Source organism: Macrobrachium nipponense, chromosome 15 (genome assembly GCF_015104395.2).
Source record: "Macrobrachium nipponense isolate FS-2020 chromosome 15, ASM1510439v2, whole genome shotgun sequence".
Taxonomy (NCBI): Eukaryota; Metazoa; Arthropoda; class Malacostraca; order Decapoda; family Palaemonidae; genus Macrobrachium; species Macrobrachium nipponense.
The window spans coordinates 54,080,961-54,097,800 of NC_087208.1; the positions used below are offsets into that span (position 1 = coordinate 54,080,961).

The window sequence follows — 16,840 nt, forward strand, 5'->3', positions numbered from 1 at the left end:
TATTTTTAACACAAGTAGAACATTTTCCTTGCTTTTCAAACCAGTGTTCACAAAGCATGTCACAGGGATAGACCTAAAAGTGATTGTGATGCAGTAACTTAGTTTGTATGACTGAATGATATGGAAACTTGGGAGACTGGACAATAATGAACATCATACTCTCACCCTTCCGTCTCCTGCATAATGAAAACCAGCATCAGTAGAGAGAACAATGACACGTGCTGACTGTTCCCTCCAGTCAATCTCTTTCTGACAGACCATTGCTTGCATCAGGGCATCAAACACCTTCGGGGAAGTCTTTTGTTCGTAGCTATCGGTGCCTCCTTCACTTTGCTCTACATATATCAATTAGAAGAAAAAGCTAGATTATCAGATGCATCGTAAGGTATTGTTTTTGCAAAATTTATCCAGTTACGAATAAATTCACCCGTTCGTTGTTCATTCCCTAATTACGTATGAACTGTGTTTTATATCAATTTCATGATTAAATGCACTTTTTTTTTATTAAACTATTAAAATATTCAGGGATAAGCATTGTCAGGGGGTTTTTCTTGTGTTTGAACTGACAAAATAGGCAGTTCTAAGCATTTTTACAGGGTTGTAAGTATTCACGGATTTTGGCTATTCATGGAAGGTCTGGTACACATCCCTGCGAATACGGGGCGGGGTGTCCATTGTATGTATAACAAGACAGCAGAATTTCCAAAATACGCAAGCACCCATGACATCACAGTGTAACAAAGCGGAAACTAGTACAGTAATAGTACAGAGGAGGAAAGTGCAGAAAAAAAACACGAAGGCATTGAGAAGTACTGACTAATAAAGTAAAATTCACTCACTTCAAATTCTGCAATGTTATGAGTTAGAGGTAAGGAATTTATGAATCCATACGGAGGACTGCAGGGAACACACAATTGCTCTATCCCAGGAGTTAGGGTTGGAGGGTTGCAGACTTTCACAAGATGGCTGCTTCCTAAAAGAAAATATTCAAGAAACTTACAATTTGAGAATGCCAAATGGAAAAAGATTTTACTCTAAAATAAGTAAAAATGCCTAGTGGAATCATTGCATCCTGTTCATGCATTACTGTCCCCCAAACCTTGAGTCTTGGTGTGGAGGAGTTCTTGTTCCCCAATGTAAAAATGTTGGTAACAAGTATTTCATTTTATTTTTTATCACACAGTCTGTGTTGATATTAAATTTTTTTGTACCAAGTTAGTCTAGGTCTGCTATCCAAAATCAAATTGCAGTCAGCAATGCACACTGACTCACACCAATGGCCTTATTCATCATGACTGGGGATCCCCACTAATTCAGCTTTTAGGAACTCAGCCTTAGTTTTCTGATGCCAAATCAAGGCCACATAAAAAATTTTTGTAGTTCCTGTCAATGGTTTGTGTTTCTAAGGCTGATCATGTTTTTGCTAGTTTGATTAAATCAATTCTAACTTCTTTGCTCATTTAATTGCATTATCTGTTAAAGAGTCAGATGAGACTGGCAAGTTGTCATGCATAAAATTAAAATGAGGGCTATTAAAATTTGTTTATGTAATAAGAAATATACAACTAATAAATCGCATAATGTCATATTACCTTGGGGAGATAAATAAAAGTGTGAAAACAAAATACATACTAATATACATATTACTTAAATGTAGTCTATCTAAGAGTTAGGAAATGTTATTTTTTTAGAATTTGCTCTGAATGCAGCTGACTGCAGTTTTTGTATCAAAGAGGTAATGCTATACTATAATTTCATGAAGTTTAACTGCATTTTGTGTTATTGGATTAAAAAAAAAAGCTAATGCACATTTGCCAGTTGTTTGCAGAACCTTTGGATGCAAATCCCAGACATTCGTCTCTGGTTCATTCATTCATCATTTTGTACTGTTTAGATACATTTCTGATAAAGGTATCCTTACCCAAAAGGTGCTGTAGATACGTAGGGCAAGACCATTTTATCAACAAAAACGCCAAAACCTAAACGGAAATTGGTCGTAACATTCTTGATGCCCTCGGCAAGATCATTTCCTAATCCGGAGAGCATATCCTTATCATCACTCATTGACTTGGATCCATCCATCAAGTAATAGAGGTCCACAGGATAGTTCTGGACATGTCTGTATTTTTATTTGTTAAGTTGTAGGGCTCCCCTGTTAGAAGAAAAACGAGAAGTATAAAATAATTTCTTTAGAATGAGAAATATACTACTGCATGTAGCATAGCTTAATTCATCAAAATCTATCATGCCATCAACCACATGATTTCATAACATATAACTTAACTCTTCCTATATATTATTTTATTGTTGTTCTTCTCATTATTATTTATTATTATTATTATTATTTATTTATTTTTTTGTTTATCATAGTCGTCTATTTAACCTGGTTGTTTTTATAGTGTGGTGGGGTTCATGGTTGCATCCTGCCTTCTTAGGAGTCATCACTTTTTTGTGCTGTGTATGCGGTTTCCAGGAGACACTCTTCTGCATGAGTCCTGAGACATTTCAGCATCTAATTTTTCCAGGTTCCTTTCAGGGATCTTGGGATCGTGCTTAGTGTTCCTATGATTGTGGTACAATTTCCACTGACATATCTCATACCCTTCTTATTTCTATTTTCAGGTCTTGATACTTACAATTTTCTCTTCTTTCTGATCTACTCTGGTGTCCCATGGCATTGCAGCATCACTGAGTGGTACACTTTCTTCTTAATTTTGTCAATCAATGTCATGTCTGTTCTATTGGCACCCTATCTGTTCTGATACCATAGTCCCAGACGATCTTTGCTGATCATTTTTTATTACTCCCTCAGGTTGCCACTTAATTATTACTGCAAGGTAGCTGGTGTTTTTTGCACAGGCTCCAGTGGAGGACTTTTGCTACTGAATCATGCCTCTTTTTGCACTGGTTCTGTGCAAGTGCCAGATCATTTTGCTTGCTATGTGGTTTATGGTCTCGTTTTTCAATATTGCATTTCCTGCAAAATGAAAGATGTAATGTCAGACTAATTACTATTAAAACCAATGGTAGCTTATCTCAGGAACAAAGAGGGTACAGGCCACCAGAATCTCCTGTGTAATGCCAGTTGATGGCAAACAGTCTGCTGTGGATATTCTGCTGTTTTATTAATATTGGTGAAGTGCAGTGTGTTACTTATTATTCATACAATGTGCCATAGCACCTGATGCTGTGAGTTGTCTACTCAGGGTTCATCAAAATTAAACAGCTGTTAGGGAAACAGAAAACTTTGATGTTAGTGTTGGATTACACCAGAAGTCAGTGTTAAGCCCATTTTTGTTTTGCGTGGTCATGGATGTGTTATGAAGAGATGAGGAATGAAGAGATGTGGGAGTTGTTGTAGTACACCGATGATCTGAGATTAATGCCGAAAATGAGAAAGACCTACAGAGAGGGTTTGGAGAGAGGGGTGGCTTAAAGGTGAATGTGAATAAAACAGAGGTTTTGTGAGCAGTAGGGAAGATAGAGGCAGAATAGTAATGCAAGAAAGAAGAGGCTTGATTATAAAACAGGTAGAAAAGTTTAAATACTTAGGATCTACTTTAAGCCAAAAGTGCAGATGTGAGGCTGAAGTTGACAGTAGGATGAAAGCGGCATTGGGGAAGTGAAAGAGAGGTAGCTGGAAGTAGTATGTGAAGAAGAAAATGCAAATCAAGCTAAAAGTCAAGATCTATAGCACATTGATAAGACCAGTGTTAATGTATGGATTGGAAACATGGTTTCTAAAAAGAAAAGAGGAAGTACAGTTTGAGAAAACAGAGATGAGAATGCTGAGGTGGATTATAAGAATATCACTGCTTGAGAGTTTGGAAAATGATGAAATAAGAAGAAGGGCAGGCTTAGTAAAGATTACAGAGGTAATAAGAGAGTGACGATTGAGGATGGATGATTAGGAGGAAGTGAAGAGGATTTGTAAGAAACCTATTAGAGGAAGAAGATCGAGAGTGGGAGACAGAGAATTAAATGGTGAGATAAAGTGAAAGATATGGAGAAAGAGGTTTGGTGGAGGATGATGTCCTTGATAGAAGGCAGGGGAGAAGGCGCATCAGGCAACTGACCCCTTAAGTTAATGTAGGGATAACTGTGGGAAAGAAAAAGAAGGTTCATCAAACTTAAACAGAAGTACTGTACAAATAAATCAGTGAACATAGTTTTTTTTTCCCTACCAGATCTAAGTTGCAACTTTAGTTTCTGTGGTTTCATTTGAATTATGTGTTCAGTGGTATCAGAGAAATCTTCATCTTCCACAGCATCATAAAAATTCTCATACTCGATTACGTTTTCTTGTCCACAGCTCTCCTTCCATTCCCTGGCTTCAGAATGTAAATTGCTAATGGCACCTATTTGTACCATCAGTAATGTTCTGTAAAAAAAAAAAAAAAAAAAAAAAGTATCAGTTAAATTAAAGCAACATAAATTTAAAGGAACTTGAACTGCAAGGACACAAAAGCATTTTCTCAAAAAATTATAATTACACTTTGTGCTTGAGTCATAAAGCATTCCTAATTAATCTTTTATAATTACATACTTTTTGTTTAAGGAGTTGAATACAAGTACCTGTCATTGTCTTTTTGGTTCTCTGTATAATTTTGTTTATAAACTGTCCATAATGCTGCATGTTTTGTCAGCTTTTAATTTAATTTTGGTGAAGGTAACTCCCATACTAAATTCTACAAAGTACCCTCTACAGTTTTGACAATACTTACAGCTTTCATGCCCACATACAAGAAGATGCCTGGATGCAACTGTTACAATCTGTGTATTTGCAATTAGGGATGCTGGTAGCAGAAGTCAAAACTACTATCAGAATTAACCCCGCAGCAACACAGTGCAGTCTCATGGTGTCTGCCAAAATATAAACAGATACAATAATTAATAAACCAGAAATAACAAGAAAATTAGAGAACCTTCATAATTGCTGAGAGAGAAATTCTAATTACTGTAAAAAGGTGATTAAAAGTGCTATTCGCCATAAATATATGAACAGATTTCATGGGGAAATACCTGTATACCCTGATCTGTTAACTAATTCTCCACCCTCCAGTTCCTTGAGATCTGACCCCAGAGAAGCAATATCTTGCCAATACTGCAGGAAGATCAACTTGGAAGGGAGCACATTGTCACAAATTTCCAAATATGTATACTACTCTTCTGCCTATCCCCTCCTCCCTTTTCCTAAACAGCAAGCATGGAGGTATGTACTCACATCTATTGACTACTAACATGTATCTGGCCAACCAAGTACAGTGGGGCCCCGTACTCGCGTTCTCCGCATTCGTGGACTCATGCATTCGCAGATTTTTATCTGGAACATATCCACCCATGATTTGCAGGAAATTCACATATTCACAGTATTTTTCTATGAGAAATATCGACAAATTCCTTTTTTTTTTGATCAATTTCATCATAAAATGCACTTTTTGTTATAAAACTATTTAAAAACCAGGTATAAACATTTTGAGTGGGTTTTTCTTGATTTTTAACTAATAAAATGGGCCGTTTTATAGAGGTTCCAACTATTCGCCGGTTCTAGCTATCCAAGGGGGGTCTGGTACGCATCCCCTCGAATATGGGGGGACAACTGTACAAGTAATAATGGCCAAAAGATAGCATTGACCCTGGATAGGAAACCCTGGGTCTAGTTGGAGTTATGCCACACTGCCCTTTCAAATTTCTCTCTAAAGTCCCTCTAAAATTCTACTTGAACAGTCTTGGGGTCTGTTTAAGAGTCGGTCCCGATGTATCATGTAGCATATAGTGATTACTTATGACTACAGGTAGTCATGATTTAATTTCTTTTTATATTAACGTATTGTTCGTGGAACTTCATTGACAACCTCTTACAGTAGCTGAGTATGAAATGTATGAGAGTTCATAACTAAATATCAAAGATGAACATCTTCAGTGGGTTATGAAGTGTAAATGAGTGTTATAGAGGACTCATGGTTCCATTGGTGTTATAAAATGTGGTGATCTCTTGAGTGACTGGCATGTTATAGTGCTTGTTTATGAAATGTAGTAGAGTTTATAAGTGTATACCAATGTTTAACATGTCCAGTAGGTTATAAGACATAAATGAAACTTTTTTTTTTTTTCATTAGGGGTGATAGGTTATCATTAGGAAGAGAAATCTAACTATATTCTTTGCCTGAGTCAGGTAAATACGTACCTACTCTTACATACTTTTGATGCTTCTGTGGTGATATATAATATATACCTTAATTGATAAGTATACCATAATTAGTAATTTCCATTTGTTCATTGATATGAATAATCTATTTGTTGGTGACATCCTTCATTGCTCTAAAAATTAGTGTGGATGCTTTGACAAAATATTTACATACTTATATTATATGAATGATTTAATGCCATTAATACACACTTTTAAGGTAGACATTCACCATCTGTATATGTATGTGATTTTGCATAATATGGGATTACGTACTACTTCGTAGTTTGTAGGGAAGACCAACTCTCCAAGATGCAGTTCGGAGATAATTTTTTTCACATTTTCCATTATTATGGGATATTACCACTTTCATTCAATTAAAAAAAGGGATATCTCGCTATCAAACAATATGTAATGGCCCCTTGTTTTTTATTCTAAGCATTTTTCATCTCAGAAATTCATACTTTTGTCACTTTTGTCCTGAACCGTATGTAAAGTAGCTGTTTCTATCCAGGGTTAACCAGATGGATTACATATATGTATAATGCTATTCTCGATCTTGCCTTTTATTAGTCTCTGGCTTTTTTCAATATTCCGTCTTATAAACTTTTTCAGGCATAACATTCAGCGAAAAGGGTATTTGGTAGCTTGCCGCTCTGACAATGTTGTGTATTTTACCAGAAATCAATATTTACTGTGCAAACGCTGTACCTTATATATATATGAACTTCTCACCCTAATTGTAGATCAGTTACATTCCTAAACAAAGAAAAATAATCTAGTTAGACGAGAGAGATTAGGGAGTTCAACATTTCATTAACTAAAGGGCATCTTCATGCAAAATATACAGTTGCCTGCATTCAGAACAGACATTACAATACTGTAATGTTTTCAGGATTGAAATGTATCAGATATATCTTCCTTTATTGTGTCTCCTTGTCAGTGTATAGGTAACACCATTTGTGTGAAAACAGTGTGATACATGATTTGGAATAAAGAAGTGTTTGCAGACATGACTGGTGGTTATGATCTAACATGTAACGACTTAATTTACATGTTCACAATGAACAATGATGCTCAGTGGAGCCATAATAATTCATTATTGCCACACCTGACAGCCAAAAAAAACACCAGCCAGTTTGTTCAGTTAGTGCATATAAGGTCTCTGGTAAAGTGTTGTAAGGTCACTGTGCTTTCACACATGATTACTGTGTTTTATTTCCTCTTCTTTTTTCCCCACCCCTAACCCATTCCTTGTCAGTTATGCCACATAAAGTATTAATATAAATGAAAGGAAAATATTGGAATGCATAATTTCTAATGCATTTTATATGTACTATACGTAAAATATCAATTTTACTTTTACGCAAGTCAGAAATGACGCATTTAGATTTTAGACATTATGCCTTAGAATTTTACTCCAAGGAACTATTACTTTTAGCAAGTGCCTCGTTAGCCCCCAGAAACGAATTCATCGCCTCCATTGGGGTAATTATCCCCAGTTTGAAAACCACTGGACTCTAGATAGCTATGCGTGATTGTACAGAATACTAAAGGTCGAAAAACTGGTTAATCTACCTTTGTTATCTATACAACAAAAAAAGCAACAAATTCGAACTGAAAATCTCAAACAAAAGATTGACTAAGTCCTCAGTGACGTGATCGGTATGGTCTTGACCTGCCACCTCGTTGGCCGCGAGTTCGATTCCTGGGCATTACACTGAGGGGTTAGAGATGTGTATTTCTGGTGATGGAAATTCACTCTCGACGTGGTTCGGAAGTCACGGGAAGCCGTTGGTCCCGTTGCTAAATAACCACTGGTTCCACGCAACGTAAAAATACCACACAAACAAACCAAATATAGACAAACTTAATTAGCTTTCGGTAGATAAATAAATAAATAACTAAATAAATAAATAAATAAACACAAAGATTCACTGACCAGATCGAATGTGTCAACAACGCCCAGAGGGAGGTTTCCTGTGTCACAGCGTATTTGCGAAATGTCTTTACATATAATCTTATCTCATTCGCTTCTTATCAAGTCCTTATCACTCGGTATACCATTGATTACTCAGAATACCGAGTATCAGAAAGTGGAGTGCAACTGAGGAGTGCATATAAGAAGCATAACGTAGGAGTGCCTACATGTCGTTATTTAGTATGTCAACATTATTATTATTATTATTATTATTATTATTAAATTTTTTTGCCTATCACAGTCCTGCAGTTCGACTGGGTGGTGGTATTATTATTATTATTATTATTATTATTATTATTATTATTATTATTATTATTATTATTATTAATTTTTTTTGCCTATCACAGTCCTCCAGTTCGACTGGGTGGTATTATTATTATTATTATTATTATTATTATTATTATTATTATTATTATTATTATTATTATTATTATAAGTAACTTCTGCCTCAGCTGCGTTAATTTTATAAAGGTTCTTTTCTCAGAGAAGAACATTTAATTTGATAAAATTAACGCAGCTGAGGCATCAATTACTATTAATAAAATATGTTTAAAAAAGGGTTTACTTCCAGCATATTATTATTATTATTATTATTATTATTATTTATTTTATTAAAAGTAATGGCTACTTCAGCAGCATTACACTTGTAGAGATTCTTCTCTATTTTCCGAATAGCGGCTTTTTCGTGCTACTTAACAGGCTAGTAGAGCGCCTATAGAGGTCATGATCAAATACAGTCTAAATTGGTGTATATATTTGAATTTTACAGATAAACTATGATACCATAGTTATCAAAGTCATTAACGATATATGACCAAATGTCTCTCTCTCTCTCTCTCTCTCTCTCTCTCTCTCCCTCTCTCTCTCTCTCTCTTCTCTCTCTCTCTTTCTGAAGCAAGCGAGCTTTCGTCTGGAGCTCCAGACGAAAGCTCGCTTGCTTCAAGAAAGAGAGAGAGAGAGACATATATATATCTTATGACTTTGATAACTATGGTATCATAGTTTATCTGTAAAATTCAAATATATACACCAATTTAGACTGTATTTTGATCATGACCTCTATAGGCGCTCTTAGCCTGTCTAAGTAGCACGGAAAAAGCCGCTATTCGGAAAATAGAGAAGAATCTCTACAAGTGTAATGCTGCTGAAGTAGCCATTTTAATAAAGTATGCTTGAGAGAGGGTCTGCTTCCTAAGTATTATTATTATTATTATTATTATTATTATTATTATTATTATTATTATTATTATTATTATTATTATTCAGAAAACGAACCCTATTCATATGGAAGAAGCCTAGAGGGGCCATTGACTTGGAATCCAAGCTTCCCAAGAATATTATGGTGTTCATTTGAAAGAAGTAACAGAACGTAACGAGATTTTCAGAAAGAAAAGAGAGAAGTTATTGGAAAAGGAAAAAAAATAATTAAAAACTTAATAGAGATAAGAATTGAATTAAATTATAAAATAAAAGAATTTTTTTTTTATACAGTCAAGCATTGCATCTTCTTTTGAACGTTTGGGGTCACAAGTTTAGTGGAAGGATATATACTGAGTTTTATAGACAACAATATTATCTGCCACCAATAATATTGTTGATCATGGAAAATCATTGGTTAGAGAGAGAGAGAGAATGAATGAATAATAGAGAAACGAGACAGAGAAAGAGTGGGAGAGACGGTAACGATTGGGAAATGTCGTATGTAGCCAAAACACCGGTGCCAGAATAATCTAAGCGCAAAACCATTAAAAACTGCCTCCCCGTCTCACATATGACCTGACCTTTCGACTTCCGCTGTAACCTGAAGACTTCCGGTGACGTCATTAGTCCCACCCACAAAGGAGGAATTAAGCCAATTAATCATACGTAAGGGATGACTACAAGGCAGAACAAGCTTGAAGGGAGAGAAGAAATTAGAGAATAGCCGAGAGCCTTAGTGGAGTGAGGTCGCAAGGCCTCACCAGTTTGTGGGTTGGTAAAAAGATTTAAGAAAGGCTCATTTCGATTCGTAGTCATATGCTTAACTTGTATATTTTCTGTATGCTTTTACTGTGTGGCGAGAGTGTGTAGGCGAAAGAGGATGAGTCAGGCTGGGAATTTGGGAAACTATGTGAAAAGGGGATTCAGTTGGGTGGGTCCTCTACTATGCGACAGTGTGTTCGGGAGGATGTGATGAATGAGTGGTTTGGGGTGAATAAATGTGAGCCGAGCATCAGTGAGCAAATGGGTCTGGGAGACCGGCAGTTGGTGTTGGTTGAGTTGGAAAAAAGCGGAAGAAGAAGAGGAAAGGGAATGAAAGGGAGAAACGTGAGCTGCATGATTGAGGGGTTAGTGCTAGGATAAAAATGGTGGATAAGGCATGTGATACGGATGTCTTTGGAGGGAGGAACAATGCTTATTGTGTGTATGGGTTTGAATTGTCAGGGTTTGGTGAAGTTTCACCAGGAAGGAAATCAGGTGGTAAAGATGATGTTGGCAGTATGAATGAGTCTCTTCAGGAGTTTGGCAGGAGTGTAAATGAGGTAAGTGATTTGGTGGCAGTTATGAGAGATATTCAGACAATAGTTAGAAGGGGTAGATGAGATAGTGAATGGGATCTGGGAGGATAGTAGGGAGACGGTAATGGGAGTCTGACTGGAAGTGGTCTGGGAGAAGTTGATGGCGGTGTAACTGAGAGTGTGTGTGAGGGCCCTCAAACAAGATCCAGGGAGCCTGCATACGAGCATCCGTGGGTATTGTGGAAAGCTATTTAGTGTGGGTGTTTTGAGTGTAAGGAGACGTGTCAAATGTAATGGGGGAGGAAATATGGAGGAGTTATGGAGTTCCATTTGACAACGTCTGTGTGTGTGTGTGTGTGTGTGTGTGTGTGTGTTTGAGAGAGAGAGAGAGAGAGGGGGGGGGGGGGGGGGGGGGGGGGGGGCTGTAATTTGGTGGAGCTGGACGAGTTCTGTGTTTTGAGTTAGTCTTTGGTCAGTCTTTGGTGGGAGCTGGTGATAGTCAGTAGTGTCGGCAGCAGTCTGTGGAAAGTGTTGAGGGCATTGAAAGTCATTTAAGTAGTGTTATTGGTTTGTTGCTGATTGTTGTTGGGTTTGTGCCTGTGTTGGATTTGTTGTGCTTGTGCGTTTCTTTTGAGTTATATGTGAGTAGTAATAGTTGGAGGGTTGTTGTTGGGGAGCTGCTGTGGTTTCTTGGCGTGGTTGTGAGTTGTTATTGGTGAGTTATTGTGATCCCTTGGTGTGTTGTTAGTTGGTGTGTGTGTGTTGCCTATTTGTGTTGGTGGCCTGGTTTTGCAGTGGTCCTTTTATTGTGGTTGTTGTTTCCTTGTTTGTTTTTGAGTTTGTGGTTGAGTTGCTTTGTTTTATACTGTGTTGTTGAGTTGTGGGGTTTGGTCCTTTGGGTGGGTTGTTTGTTTGTGTTACTTTGGTGGTGTTTTTGTTTGTTGTTGAGTTGTGGGGGAGTATGGTTTCTTGGGGTTTTTGTTAGGTTTTTTGTCTTGTGGTTGTTAGTGTCTCAGCGACCTCGACCAACGGACAGCACAGCATAGCCGGGAGTATCTGGAGTTGGGTTTTGAGCTTTTTGTTCTTGGGTTGTGTAGGTCAATTGTCCTGCGTGTATTCCGTAGTGTGAAGAGGAAAGTGTGACCGAGGGTGGGTTGGCAGCTGGATTGTTTAAGTTTCTGAGGGGGGGGGGGGGGGGGATTTTGCCCGCTTGTATTTTAAGCTTGTGATCCCGCCACACTAGAGCGGGAACTACGGAAGAAGACTGCCGAATGCCGATCTGAATGAAGACCCTGAAGGAGGGGGAACATCACCGCCTGCGTGAAGAATTGGGCGGAAATGCGTGCTGAAGCTGTTCGTCCTGATCTCGATGATTATACCATATGGGAATTAGCTACCATGTTACCGTTCCTTAAGCCTGGAAAAGATCCCCTGTGTGCAGCAAGTTACCGCCCCATTGCTTTAACTTGCGTGTGTAAATTGATGGAAAAAATGGTAAATGTAAGACTGATGTGGTATCTAGAGCACAACAATATTCTAACACCTTCTCAGTGTGGTTTTCGAAAAATGCATTCTACCCTGGACATCTTACTGCAACTTGAAACCTCTGTCTGTGAAGCCTTTGCCTCCAAACAACATCATGTGACAGTGTTTTTTGATATAGAAAAGGCATATGACACTGCTTGGAGACATGGGATTCTGAAGACTATGCATAATAGTGGTCTACGAGGTAAATTACCTTTATTTGTGAAATCCTTTTTACATCGTAGGTATTTTAAAGTTAAAGTTGGCAGTACTTTATCAGAGAAAAGGTGCCAAGAAAGAAGGTGTTCCCCAGGGCAGTGTTCTCATTGTAACACTTTTTGCTCTAGCCATAAACAGTGTTGCAGCTGTCATTCCAAGAGAGGTTTAAAGACACTGTTTGTAGATGATTTGTCAATATCCTTTGCTGCCACCCGGATGACTGTAGCAGAAAGAAAGCTACAATTAACAATAACAAATAAAATAGTAAGTTTTTTGGGCTGAGAAACAGGGTTTTAAAATCTCTGTAAGCAAGGACTACTGCTCTCCACTTCTGTCGGATCAGGGGAGTGCATTCCTGATCCAGACCTCTATTTGTATGGCCGTAGATCCATGTGTAGAACAAGCACACTTCTTAGGCCTAGTTTTTGACAGTAGATTGACTTGGGTCCCCCATATCAAACATATCAAAAGCAAAGAGCCTAGAAGCTCTACACATCTTGAAGGTGCTTTCTCACACCAGTTGGGAGCTGATAGAAATCTTTTACTAAGGCTTCATAAATCTTTAATCTTGTCAAAGCTGTATACGGTTGTGAAATATATTCTTCAGCTTCCTCATCTAACTTAAAACTTTTAGATTCAGTACATCATTCAGCTATTTCGTATAGCCACAGGAGCTTTCCGTTCGTCAACAATATCTAGTTTGCTAGTTGATGCAGGAGAGATGCCTCTTGAACTCTATCGCCAGTCATCATTACTTCGGTACTGGTTTAGAGCGCAAAGACTCCCCAAATCTCAGGCATTTGCTGTGGCAAATAGAAATATTTTTAATGGTTTTATGAAAGTCATCCAAGGTATCCCATTCCTTTTAGCTATAGAATAAACAAATTTTAGAGGATACAAATATTAAAAAATATCCCATTATTCCCTTTGTGTATCCCAGTACTCCTGTCTGGAGGTTACCGGATGTGAAATTCTGCAGGTACTTCAATGGAGCAAAGAGAAATAATCTGATGAGGAAATAAGGGCAATATTTTTAGAGCATGTATCAGAGCATATAGATACATGTTTTATATTTACTGATGGCTTCCAAGTCCAATGCCGGCGTTGGATATGGAGTTTTTAGCCAATCTTTTAACCGAAGAAGTGCACTTCCTTCTATTGCCTCAAACTTTACAGCTGATTGTATGGCATCCTAGTAGCACTGGAACATATTGTAACACTCCCAGTGTGTAGCTACACAATATTTTGTGACTCCAAAAGTGCCCTACAGTCCCTAGAAGTCTTTAATACTGATCATCCCTTGGTGTTGAAGATCTTGCAGTGGATCGTTCTTGCACCAAAATAGAGGCAGCATTGTTTCCATTTTGTTGGGTTCCCTGCCCATGTGAACGTATCGGGAAACGAAGAGGCAGACAAGCTAGCCAAATCAGCAGCGCAAACTTTAGTACGAGAAAATGCCCTGTTTCCATATCGTGATACATTCTTTGACATATGGAAATCTGTCCAGTATTTATGGGCACTTCAGTGGGACAGAGTAGGCCCCAACAAAATGAAAGAAATTACTAGACAGACACACCCTTGGAAATATGACCTAATACCAAGGAAGTGGGAGGTTGTATTGTGTAGATTACGTATTGGCCATACGCGTTTAACTCACGGCTATCTGATGGATGGGGAGAATGAGCCATTCTGTGATGATTGCTTAGTTCCACTGACCGTTAGGCATTTGCTGGTTGAGTGTCCCAGTCTAGTGGAACTTAGGAATCGTTTTTTAGCTTATAGTAGTGAAGCAGGTGGTAATTATAGCATGCCAAAACTGTTGGGAGAAAGCATGTGTGTTAATAACGTTATCTCTTTTATCAAAGAAGCTGGTCTTCTCAAATATATCTGACAGCTGTGCTGTCTTAGTATATACTTTTTTCCCTTTTTGTTTTGTTTTATATTTTATTCAGATTAATTAACAATTCTTTTTATTAGAATTTTATTTGATCAGAATTTTATTCTTATTTTTATCAGATTTTTTTTTTAAATCAAATTTATATGTATCTCTTTTAAAAATAAAATTTATAATATATTAATCAAGATTTTAAATAACGTTAAAAGATCACACTTAGCATTCGGCGTCGGTGACCCTGGTAGTTGTGACGCCAGAAAACCTACAATCAATCAATCAATCAATCTCGATGATTATGGAATTGATGATAATAATTATAATAATGCCTAATTCACTAAGAACCTTTTTATAAACTACTATACAGTGAAACAAAGGTTGTACCACGTATTCTATGAAGAAGAAACACGGGCTTTATAAATTAATAAATGCCTGTTGCCGAAGATATAAACGTTAATTAGTATCTCCCTGTCTCTTCCATCAGGAAGCGTAGCATTTAGTTGACAGTCTGGTCGGGTCATGCAATGTAATATAAAGTAATTGTGGGAGATTGCTTTCCTAACTGTATAGATCAGTTACTTTGTATTTACACATTCATATATACATTAACTGAAACATCAAAAACATTTGGATGGATGGATGTATGATATTTAGGGCTAAAGCCCAGGCACTGGGGCCAAGAAGGCCATTCAGCGCCGTAATGAAGGTTAAATAAGTTGAATTGTGGTAAATGAATGAATGAATTAGTGAAAGAAATGATTCATAAAATTAGACGTGACTAATAAATAAATTAAAAATATGAATTTTAATGAATGGAGTAATATATATTTAAAATAGTTTAATGTCTTTAAAAACAAAAATGTATATGATTTATAAAAAATTTATCTAAATATTATTAAAAATTTCTATACACTTTAAAAAGGAGATGAGAGCAGAAATGTCTGCTTCATCTCCCAGATATTTGAGAGGATTTACCCTGGAATATCTTTCCCTTTGGTTAAAATATCTGGGGCAAACCATCAGAATGTGCTTCACTGTTTGTATCTCGTCACAGTAAGCACACAATGGTGGGGTGCTTCCTTCTAAAATAAACTGATGGGTAAATAAGTGTGCCCAATCCTTAACCTCGTTAAAATAACCTCTGCTCGTCTGTCAAGCTGGAATGACGAAGGCCACGGCTGTATATCCTAATACTTCTGTACTTACTGTTATTGGCAAAGAAGAGGAGAAGTCCACCTTTCTTGCTACTTACTTAATACAAAAGACCTAATAGGACCTTTTAGGTCTGTATGAGGCACTTTCCTGAAGGTTGTTTCTGGCAGAGCGCTAGCAGCTTTTGCTTCCCTGTCTGCAGTCTCGTTTCCGTGAATCCCCACGTGAGAAGGAACCCAACAGAAAGAAACCGACTTACGCAGACAATATATACGAAAAAAGCGATTCTGAAGTTTTTGGATTAATGGATGAAAGCTATTAAATCTTTTGATAGCTTCTAAAGTGCTTTTTAGAATCAGAGTATATGACAAAATTAGTGTCACTACTTTGAAGAACTAAGTCTAGGGCTGTTAATTCGGCAGTGAATATTGATGCAAAGTCAGGTAATTTAGCTGTGATATGCTGTATCACCAAGGATAACAGCACACCCAACACCACTATCTGACTTTGATCCATCTGTATAAATCTTCACATAATTGGCATGGTAACGTCGTGCTCTAAGAATTTTCCCCTAATCTCCTCTTCAGTACAACCTTCTTCTAATATGATTTCTTGCATACCAAATGCTTCAGGAATAAGCCATGGAGGATTTACAGGATGTTTTACTTCCAGGACTTTCTGGGATTTGAGATGGTTATCCCTAACATCCTCATTCAGTCGAATTTGGAATGGTTTAGAAAGCTCTTGTACCAGAGAAATTCCGCGAGTCTGTTTCCTTAAGTACTTCAAAGGAGGGATTTTTTTGTTTTTGGAGCACTTTTCATTCTAGCCACGTATCGCAACCCTAGCTCTTGCTCTAGATCTAGGGGAAGATGATCTGTGTCCGACATATATGCTTTCAACAGGAGAAGTTCTAAAAGCCCCTGAGCATATTCTCAACCCCATGTTCTGTACAACATCCAATTCCTTTAGCTTGGTTTTACAAGCTGAGGAATAGATCTGACAGCCATAGTCTAGCTTGGAGCGACACAGTGAGTCATATAGCCTCAAAAGGGATTTTTTATCAGCCCCCCAACTAAAACCAGAAACAACCTTTAAAATATTCAAGATTTTTTCACATTAATCTTTAGGACATTTATGTGGCTGGCCCATGTTAGTTTGTGGTCAATAATCATCCCAGAAATTTACTTCACTTTCATAAGGAATGATAGATCCTCTTAAACTAAGTGTGGAACTTCTTCCACACGCCGGCATCTGGTAAATCTTACTGCAACTGTTTTGGAAGAGGAGAATTTAAACCCATTCTCATCAGCCCACTTAGTAATTGCGTTAATAGACCTTTGCAGAAGGTTACATACTGACTATGAATCATATCCTGTGCAGTATAT

The 16,840-nt window shown here is 37.4% G+C and overlaps 1 pseudogene; it reads right to left on the reverse strand.

Moving 5' to 3' along the window:
- Positions 1 to 153: 153 nt before the first annotated feature.
- Positions 154 to 4,375, reverse strand: LOC135226690 (integrin beta-PS-like; annotated as a pseudogene).
- Positions 4,376 to 16,840: the final 12,465 nt, after the last annotated feature.